Genomic DNA, 7564 nt, shown 5'->3' on the forward strand with positions numbered 1-7564 from the left:
GGGGAGGTGGACCCGAGGCCAGGCAGAGGGGACAGCAAGTGCTAACGCCCTGGGGCTGGCGGGAGCTGAGGGTAGCCCTGTAACTGGCAGGCCAGTGTGGCGGGGCGGGCACAGCTGGGGGCCTGTCCTCCAGGGGACGGCAAGCCAGGACACGCTCACGGCGCTGCGGGGGCCAGCCCCTCACTCACCACCAGGCCATCCTGTTTCCACCATGGTGAGCGTACCCTAGTCCTGGCTGAGACCCCCCCCCAGAGGGTGCCCGTGGCTGGGGGGGGCGTCCCTGTACCCCCAGAGCCACCACAGGAGCAGAGGGGCATGTCCAGGAAGTGGGCTGAAGGGCAAGGCTCCCAGGGGAGCGCCTGAAGTGGTTCCCTGTTCCTTCCCAGCCAGGGTCAGAGCCCGAAGCTGGGATCTGGCCTGATACCCCAAGTCAGAACTGAGCAAAGCCCCTGTTCCCTCACTCAGGTCAAGGCCACGCAGCCAGAGGGGGCATCACCCCTGGGGAAATCGAGGCACAGGGCCGCCCCCCCCACGCCTGCTCACTGCACTCTCCTCAGGGTCTGGGACCCCCCAGCCCCACCGTCAGCACAGAGCCAGCCACAACCCTCCAGGGGCCTCCCAGGATGCTGGGTGGTCCACGGCAGCCAGGGGGCAGGGCCCAGCGAGGCCCCAGCTCCGAGAGGCCCGGCCACCAGGCTGTCCACAGTGGCAGACGAGGTGCGAACCAGGTCAAGGGCCAGGTGGGGGGCGGGGCCGCCCGCCTGGCTGAGAGCCCACTCCCCTCCCCCTTGCAAAATCCACCCAGACTTTTGCCCGTTTCTGGTTTGGGTTTGTTTTTCTTTTCTTTTTTTTTTTTTTTTTCGTTTCTTCATAGCAGTCTTTGTAAAACGGAGTTCACGGTTTGTTATTTTTCACTAGGTAAAACAGACTTGGGGGGGGGGGGGCCTTCGGCAGATTCCCAAGTCCAGAGTAAGGACCAGGGCCCTGTCCCCCCAGGTCTCAGTCCCCTCCCAGCGCCGTGTCTGGTTTCCTTCCCTGGCCGGCTCCGGCTCCGGCCCTCCCACCGCCTGGGTCTCCCACCCAGCACAGAACCCGCCGCCTCCCGCCTTGCTCCGGGCAGCGTACTCGGCCCTCCGTGCCGCCCGTGCCCTGGCTCCTGTGCCGTGAGCAGCAGCGAGGCTGTGACGGCGCCCACCAGCCACACGCTCGCGGCACGCAGCCGTGGCGCCTCTTCTGAGATGCGTGTGCTGCTGTCTTGCTCTAAGTGGTACAGAAGTCGAAGTCGTCACCTGTGGGGCCGCTTCCTGGCTGCCCAGCAAGGGCTCCATCTCAGGGTGATCTGGGCTGCAGGGCGGGTGCTGGTGTCACCGGAGAAGCCAGGGTTCTTGTCTCCGCACCAGGAAGAATTCAGCCGTGAGACAGAGCAGCGGCAAGCGACATAGCGAGGTTTGTTAGGACAGGGACATCCATAGGAACGGACCGGCACCTCTCCAGACAGGACCTGACAGAGACTGCCTAGTTGCTCGGACTGGGGAGGGCGGGGTGACATGGCTGAGTGGACAGAGGGCAGGCAGGCCAGGCGGGCGGCTCGGCAGGGCAGAGGGCTGAGCGCACCCTTCGGTTGGACTCTAGGTTTTTGTTTTTGTTTTTTGTGTTTTTGTTTGTTTGTTTGTTTGTTTACCAGCAGAGTGGACAGTGAGAGAGAGAGACAGAGAGAAAGGTCTTCCTTTTTGCTGTTGGTTCACCCTCCAATGGCCATTACAGACGGTGCGGTGTGGCCGGTGCACCGTGCTGATCCGAAGGCAGGAGCCAGATGCTCCTCCTGGTCTTCCATGGGGTGCAGGGCCCGAGCACTTGGGCCATCCTCCACTGCACTCCCGGGCCACAGCAGAGAGCTGGCCTGGAAGAGGGGCAACCGGGATAGAATCCGGCACCCCGACCGGGACTAGAACCCGGTGTGCCGGCGCCGCAGGCGGAGGATTAGCCTGTTAAGCCACGGCCTGGACTCTAGGTTTTTAAGGGAGTCTGTTTACCCCCTCCCCCTCTCCTCCAGGACAAAGGGTGGGGAGTCTTGGGGGAAGGGTTTCCTCCCCAGATTTGCTGGCACAGGGGGCAGAACAGGGACGCGTCCCTGGTGCCCAGGCCAGGTGCCTCCTCTGGCCCCTCTGCCCCTGTGTCTCTCGGCTCTGCCCAGCCCAGCCTGGAACCCCCTGGGGAGGAGGGACTGGTGCCATCTGGGACAACAGACATCTGGCTCCTGGCCCCTTGGCTGTGTGGCCCTGGGCAAGTGGCTCTCCCTCTCTCTTCCCATCTGGAAAATGGGACCCCAGTGTTAGGCAGGAAGTCAGAAATGAGCTTGTGTGTGTGTGTGACAAAGGCCTGAGGCACTGACACTCGGGTCCAGCATCTGCATCTCAGTCATCAGATAACCTTGCAGGTGCAGCCCAGTGTCTGCCCTCAAACGCCTGCCCCTTCTACCCCACAACCATCCTTGTCTAAGGAGGGGGGTGCCAGCCAGGCTTCCCCCTGTGTGGTAACTTCAGGGGGGAAACTCAGGAATTTTTCCTATTTACATCCAAAAAGTCCTTTGTTCCAGGAGAAGACAGGACCCATCCCCTTAAAAACCCACTCAGCCCTCTGCCGAGCCACCCGAGCCACCCGTCTGGCCTGCCCTCTGCCGGGCCGCCCGTCTGGCCTGCCCTGTGCTCTCTCCACTCAGGCTGCCCAGGGGCTGTGTTGCTTTCCGCTGCTCTGTCTCACGCCTGAATTCTTTCTTGTGCGAAGACAAGAACCCTCGCTTCTCCGGTGACAGTGATGGCCAAGTGCCTGGGCCCCTGCACCCACGCCAGAGACCCGGATGGAGCTCCTGGCTCCTGGCTCCTGCCTGGCCCAGCCCTGGCTGTTGTGGGCACCCGGGGAGTGACCCAGCAGATGGAAGACCTCTGTCTCTCTGCCTTTCAAATAAAGTGAAAAATAAACACTTTTAAAGATTGATTGGGCTGGCGTCAAGGCTCACTTGGCTAATCCTCCGCCTGTGGCGCCGGCACCCCAATTCTAGTCCCGATTGGGGCGCCGGATTCTGTCCCGGTTGCTCCTCTTCCAGTCCAGCTCTCTGCTGTGGCCGGGGAGTGCAGTGGAGGATGACCCAAGTGCTTGGGCCCTGCACCCGCATGGGAGACCAGGAGAAGCACCTGGCTCCTGGCTTCGGATTGGCGAGATGCGCCGGCCACGGCGGCCATTGGGGGGTGAACCAACAGAAGGAAGACCTTTCTCTCTGTCTCTCTCTCTCTCTCTCTCTCTCTCTCACTCACTGTCTAACTCTGCCTGTCAAATAAATAAAGATTAATTGATTTGACAGGCAGAGTGACAACGCCACAACGCTGACCCCGAGTAAATGATACAATAAAACAAAATAAACAAGTGAATTTCTAAAAAGGAAGTGGGGTGGCTGGAGAGGGGGAGTCCTGGGTTCGGGTCCTGGCTCTGCCCCTGTGTCAGGCAGTCCAGGGTCTGGGCCTCAGTCCCCCACCCCCACCCTGCCACGGCGCAGATTCCAGAACCCACGTGTGTCACCCACTGGGCCAGACTTGGGGGCAGGGGCAGCCAGCAGTGCCAGAACAGCCCCCCCACCCCAGCCGAACGAGCCTGGGCTCCAGGCCTGGGGCCCCCAGCCAGCCTGCAGTGGGGGTGGGGGTGGTCCAGGGCTGCAGGTTGCTGGTCTCTCACATCATTATGCTAGGAAATGGCTGGTGAGGTGGGGACATGGCCCCCAGTTGGACACTTCCTGCCCCAGGGCAGCCCCTCCCCCTCACCTCTCCCTGCAGACCCCCATTAGCGTGGCTACCTGCTGCCTGCGCCCCAGGTGTCCCAGCCTGCTCTGCCTGGCCACCTCCCTTACAGATAAATAATGAGCCGAGCTGGCAGGGGCGGGACCTCGTGGGGGCGGGCGGGGGCAGGGGTCAGGGAGGTCTGGCGGCCCCCAGGGCACCTGCGAAGTCCATCAGGAGGCACAGGGGGGAGGTCACGCGAGAGCCCCCCCACCCCCGCATTTGCTCCCAGCACCTGCACCCCCAGGGTCCCCGGGCTGAGGTCATCAGAAGCAGTGAGGACCAGGCTGGGCGGCCGGGGGCGGCTGGGTGGCGGGGAACGTGGGGTGGGCTCTCGCCGTAGCCAGCGCTGTGGGCTACTTGTCTGAGTTCAGGTTCAGCCCCTCCCTGATTCCCACCTGGTTGGCTGCCAGGCCTCAGTGCCCCTCACTGCGTTGTGGGGGAAACCAGGACCGGGAACCCTCAGGGCCCGGGCAGGGACCCAGTGTGACGGAGGGAGGTTGAGGCTGGGGGCGGGGCACAGGGCGCCTGTGTTTAAGTCCCAGCTCCTCCGACCCCCCCCCCCCCCGCAGCTCCAGTGTGTGCCCTGGGAGGTGGCAGTGGTGGCCCAGGTGCAGGGGCCCGGGCCACTCCCAGGGCGGAGACCCCATGGAGCTCCCGGCCCCTGCTTCTCTGGGCGTTTGCAGAGTGAGCCAGGAAATAGACGATCTCTCTCTCTGCCTTCCAAATGAAAATAAAAGTTTTAAAAGTTTTGGGGGCTGGCGCTGTGACGTAGCAAGTTGAACCTCCACCTGCAATGCCATCATCCCCTATGGGCGCCGGTTCGAGACCCGGCTGCTCCAGTTCCCTGCTAATGGCCTGGGAAAGCAGTAGAAGATGGCTCAAGGGCTTGGGTCTCTGCACCCTCGTGGGAGACCCAGAAGAAGCTCCAAGCTCCAGCCTTGGCCATTGCGGCCATTTAGGGAGTGAACCAGTGGATGGAAGACACATCTCTCCCTCTCCCTCTCTTCCTCTCTCCCCCTCTCCCTCTCCCTCTCCCTCTCCCTCTCCCTTTCTCCCTCTCTCCCCCTCTCCCTCCCTCCCTCTCTCCCCCTCTCCCTCCCTCCCTCTCTCCCCCTCTCCCTCCCTCCCTCCCTCTCCCTCTCCCTCTCTCCCTCCCTCCCTCCCTCTCTGTAACCCTGCCTTTCAAGTAAATAAAAAATAAATCTTAAAAAAAGGGGGAAAGGAAAAAAAACCTGCCAGAATTCCTTTTAAATTAAAAAAAAAGTTTTAAATTTATGGAAAATGGAATTATAAATTTATTTTGGCCCAAAAATGTTGAAATGCAGGCACAGTTGTCTTTTTCAGAACACACATTTTCCATGGCTTGCAGAGGCCCCCGGCGCTCCGGGGACCATCCATCCTGTCCCCGTATCACCTTGACCCGGCTGTGGCACGGAGGAAGGAGCTGGAGTCTCAGGGCGGTCACAGGAGCAGCAGCTGCGTCCCGGGACCCGGCCCAGGAAGCCCCAAGCTGCCCGGGCTCGGGTCGGGCGGCAGGGCCCCCAAGGACGCGTCCCCCGGGCACGCGCGCGCACAGCCCCGAGTCCCAGCCCCGGCGGTCCTGTCAGGTGCGATGTTGAGCCGACTGCGTTCTGTGCCTCGGTTTCCTAATCCGTGAAATGGGGGCGACAGTGCAGCCATGGTAATAATAACGCCGGCCGTCGGGGCTGTTGAGATTAGCGCGTGCACCTACCTAAGACGCTGTGGTCAACGCTCACTGCAGGGAGGGCCAGCGGCAGCCTCCCCGCGGGCCCAGAGGGAGGGGCTGAGCGGGAACACAGGCTAATTTTAGCCCGATGACACCCCCTGGCCGCCTGCCTTGTGCAAACATCCCCAGCCAAGTGTGAGGTTCAGCCCCCACCACCACCACCGACATCCAAGGGGCCTGTTTATCCGTCCTCCCCGGCCCGGCCAGGCCGGAGCATTCCGTGCCTGCCGGCGTCCGCCCGCCCGCCACTGGCACCCCAGCGCCGCGCAGCGCCCTGGGCGGGGGCCGCCTCACCTGCGGCATCTGCTGGGGGCCAGGCCGCGTGGGTACCCCCGGGCCCTGCCCTCACCCCCGCCCCGGGGCTGCAGACGTTGAAGGAGACAAACGGGAGAGCTCTGAAGCGTGCCCAGAACTGTCCGTCCGTCCGTCCATCCAAGCTGTGTTTACTGAGCCGTGTGCGCTCCGGGCTCCGCATGAGCTGACGGGGGTGGGGGTGGGAGGCCCAGCTAAATGGTAGGAACTGCCATGGGAGGGGCATCTGAGGGAGCCGCGAGGGTTCCAGGCGGGGGAGGGGGGGCAGCGTGTGCAAAGGTCCTGGGGTGCCCAGGCTGGAGGCTGCTGGGACACAGGCCCTGTGGCAGCGGGGAGGCTGCGTGAGACGGGGGCCGAAAGGCACACATCTGAAGCCAGGTCCCCAGCACCGTCATTGGGGCTGCAGCTGGGCCGTCATCAGCTCGAGTGGCTGCAGGTGGAGCTTGAACTGAGCCTGAGGGCTTCCGGAACACTCCGAGAGGGTGGGGAGGGGAAATTGCCAGTCTGCAGAGAACGCTAATGGGGACTGGGCAGGGGCGAGTCGGGATGGGGCAGCCGGTTCCTGGCCGCAGGCACGGGGTCCTGGAATGGAGTCGCAAACACGCCGGCAGCCTGTGGTTCCCCGCCTTGCCCCGACACATCTTCTGGCTCCTCTCTCTTGCAAAACCCCTCGAGCGGCTCCCGGCTCGCGGGACTCCGGGCCGGCCACCCGCACGCGCCCCCAGCCCGCTCCCGACCCAGAGAAAGGCCCTTTGTTCGCGCACCTACACGCCATTGTCTTCTTGCACAGCGGCTTTGGCACAGGCTTCTTTCCCGTCCACAATAGGTGGCCCTGGAGCTGTTGTTGCCAGAAATCGGAAAATGAGCATGGCCAGCCCCCGCCTCCTCACCCACCGCGGCTGAAACCGAAGCCGCCTGCCCCTGGCTGGGCCGCGGAGCCGGGCCGGGCAGACCCCGACGTGCCAGGGGGCCCAGGTGAGGAAAGGGGCGGCAGGTGCCCCACCCCCACCCCTCTCCCTCTGCCTCTCCGTCAGGCGGGAGCGGGGAGAGGCTGGGTCCTTTGGGGTATTACGGGAGGGGGAACGGAGGCCCCGCCCCCAGGTGTGTCCAGCAGAGGGGACGGACAGACACCCAGAGGTCCATGGAAGGATGCTGAGGGTCCGCTCGGCCTCCTCCAGCGTTGGCTCCATTTCACAGACAGGATGACTGAGGCCCTGAGAAACCGTGTCACTCCCCCCGAGGCCGCACAGCTGCTGGGGGGCGGCTCTGTTCCCCAGCGGCCCAGGTTCCAGCCCAGCTCTGCCCCCTGGCCAATGCAGGTGCCTCTGGACTGTGGCGGAGGACTTCTGGAACCTTCTGGAACGTTCCGGGCTTGGGGGAATTTGCTGCTATCTGGAGAATGCCCAGGGAGACTGGGCTGGTGAATTCCAGGCCTCAGTTTCCCACTCAAGGACGCCTTGGGCTGGGCCAGGGTGGGCAGATGGAGGGCACCCCCAGTGGGTGAGGGCGTGGGGGGCCCAGGCCTGAGCCCGCCTCCCAGCGCCCATCGCTCAGCAGCCACCCACACCGCACACCTGGGCCCCTCTCCCCAACCTGGCTGGGAGGACGGGGGAGGCGCCCAGAGGCCAGGCCGGGCACTGGTGTCCCAGCCTGCCCCTCTCTCCGCCTGCCTTCC

Source organism: Lepus europaeus, chromosome 20 (genome assembly GCF_033115175.1).
Source record: "Lepus europaeus isolate LE1 chromosome 20, mLepTim1.pri, whole genome shotgun sequence".
Lineage (NCBI taxonomy): Eukaryota > Metazoa > Chordata > Mammalia > Lagomorpha > Leporidae > Lepus > Lepus europaeus.